The sequence below is a fragment of the Juglans regia genome, chromosome 15, assembly GCF_001411555.2.
Source record: "Juglans regia cultivar Chandler chromosome 15, Walnut 2.0, whole genome shotgun sequence".
Classification (NCBI taxonomy): Eukaryota; Viridiplantae; Streptophyta; class Magnoliopsida; order Fagales; family Juglandaceae; genus Juglans; species Juglans regia.
The window spans coordinates 9,801,938-9,804,859 of record NC_049915.1 but is presented as its reverse complement, the minus strand read 5'-3'; the positions used below and the strand labels follow the sequence as shown (position 1 = coordinate 9,804,859).

The 2,922-nt window shown below is 36.2% G+C and overlaps 1 non-coding gene across 1 annotated transcript; it reads left to right on the top strand.

The window, feature by feature from the left end:
- The first annotated feature begins 2,280 nt into the window (after positions 1-2,280).
- Positions 2,281-2,387, top strand: LOC118344752. Its single transcript, XR_004798504.1, has one exon. It is a non-coding gene; the product is annotated as a small nucleolar RNA R71 (small nucleolar RNA).
- Positions 2,388-2,922: the final 535 nt, after the last annotated feature.

The following is a 2,922-nucleotide window of genomic DNA, read 5'->3' as shown; positions in this document are numbered from 1 at the left end:
TTGTGGATGACTCTCGTCGGCCTTTTCTTGTTGGCCACACAGTAGACGAGTTGACTTTTCACACCTCCAAACTTATGATTTTGATAATATGGCTATAATTAACTTTACGTGTTGACTTTCTACCTCTCTTGCCTTTCATGCTCTTGTGAGTCTGTGACTTTGTGTAAACTTAGTTCTCTTGAAAGGTAAGGAAATTAGTGCTTAAACTCAAATAGGATAGGGAATATGAGTTTTACAAGAAAGAAAAATATAAGGCCAAAATATAATTCAATAAAGCTCAAAGAGGTGGTTAGGGATAATGATAATAAACAGGTAAGCTTGAAAGACTCAATTGGTTCAAAGAATGCCTTAATCATTTTTCTAATACTATTCGTCTAGGATTTCACCTTGAGTCTAATCAAACAAGTTCTGGAGTAAGTTGAGACCATACAAATACACAAAATTCACATAAAATTTTTCTAGTTATGTAAAACAATTAATGATCATTATAAGCATTCATTGAACATAGAAAATACCAAATTAAGCAAGATCAAGTAAGGAATTAATAACTAGACTTAAGCAATGAGAGTTTTTCTTAAAAATTATAATCAATTTCAATCATATTCTTATCGTAGGCTTTTTATTCATCAAACCATACTGTTTTTATCATCATCATTATCATTATTATTATTATTTTTATATATAAATAAAATAATATAATTTCTCCCCAAATCTAAATATCACATTGTCCCCAAATTTGATGGAAGCAGTTTGGGTTCAAGCTTGGGTAATTCCTTAAGTGGTAGCTTTGGAAATTTAGCTCCATAAGTCTCGTTGGCCATGGCCACATCTCGGTTGCTTGTTTGAAAAAAAGAATGTATCTCGTAAGGGAATTCTATAGATTTAAATACGTCAAAAGAGACTTGCTCCTCGTCCTCCTCCATATCGAGTACAATGAAGTCAGTTGAGAAGATGAACTTATTAACTTTCACCAGTACGTCCTTAATGAGTCCTCTTGGGTATTTAATAGATCTGTCTGTCAATTTAGAGAGATAATGATCGACTTTAGTTCTCCAACCTAATTTCCTGAAAATAGAGAAATGCATTAGATTAATACTTGCCCCTAAATCGCATAAAACTTTATCAAAATAGAAATTTCCTATAGTGCAAGGGATCGTGAAACTCCTTGGATCTTTCAACTTAGGCTGCAGCTTCTTTAGTAATATATCCTTTAAAATTTTTGCATATTTAGGCATTTTCTCTAAAGCTTCAATGAGAGGAATATTAATATGCAGTTGCTTAAATATATTCAGAAATTTAGAGAACTGATTATTAATCTTATTTTTCTTAGTCTTTGCAGAAAAGGAATTGGTAGATCATAAATTGAAGGAGAATACGTTTCAGATATAAACTCCCTGGATTTCTTGGGTTTTGCAGCCATTTTATTCTTTTTAGTCTTCTCAGTTTTCTGGTCAGTCGCATCCCGCTCTGCTTCTTTCACCTCGTACTCGGTTTCCTTCTTCTCAAACTCCACATTTTCGACAGCTTTTGCATCTCACTCGGTATTTAATGTTTGTGGCTGGTCATATGTCTGCCCACTTCTCAATATTATGGTTTTGACTGTTCCTTCAGATTGGTCGCAATATTGCTCGGTAAAGTCCTTGTTGTCCTCTCGGAAAGCATATTTGAGAGTTGACCGATTTGCGCCTCAAGATTGCGGATTGAAGCCGAGTTGTTTTGGATCACCATATCAATCTTTTGCATGTACTGCATAATCATATCTTCAAGTGTTCTTCTCTTGTTGTGGAAACTGTTGAGGTGGTTTAGCCGGCACTTGGTTATTGCTCCATGAAAATGGTGATTTTTTCATTTGGGATTGAACGTGTTTGAATAAAGATTGTTTTGACGTTGGAAATTGAACATGTAATGGGCTTGTTCATAACTCGGTTGGGCAAAAGGATTCCCCACTTGACAATATGCACTTGAATGATTTCCTGCGCAATGATCACAAACAATATTAGTTTGAATAACATTAACGTTCATTTTACCTAGTTGTTTGGATAGATTTGCCAACTGGGCTGCAATTGTGGACATAGAGTCAAGCTCAATGAAGTTGGCTGCCTTCTTTGGCATTGCTCTCTCTGCAGCCCACTGATAGTTGTTAAGCACCAATTCTTCCAGAAGTTCATATGCGGCTTCATGGGTCTTACTCATTAATACTCCTCTTGCGGCCGCATCAACCATAGATCGATTTGTGAGTCCCAAACCATTGTAAAATGAATGTACTTGAAGCCAGCTGGGAGGTCATGATGTGGACACTTGTGCAATAAATCCTTGTCTCTCTCCCATGCCTCATATAATGATTTACCCTCAAATTGGGTGAAGATAGTGATATCACTCCTTAACTTCACTGTCTTGGCTGGAGGGAAAAATTTTACTAAGAAATTTTGTGCCAACTCCTCCCAAGTGGTGATGATGTCAGGCGGCAAAGAGTTCAACCAAACTTTTGCTCTTTCCCTAAGTGAGAAAGGAAAAAGTCTCAATCGAATTGCATCATCTGTCACTTTGTTGTGTTTAAAAGTATCACAAATTTCTAAAAAATTTGCAATATGGACATTAGGATCATCTTGTGACAACCCCCCCAAACTGGACGGTTTGTTGAATCATTTGAATGATGGCCATCTTGATCTCAAAGTTATTGGCTTGTATAGCTGGCCACCTTATACTAGATGTCGCTCCATTGACAAAGGGCATAGCATAGTCTCCTAACGCCTTGTGCTCCTGGTCGGCCATATTAAATTTAGATGCGGCGACCTCTTTTTTTTTTTTTTCTCTTTATTAATTCGATGTAAGGTTCTTTCAATCTTGGGATCGAAAAGTGTATGCTCTAATGATTTAGATCAGGCCATGCACTTCTAATTCTTGAAAAAAAAAATCAAACAG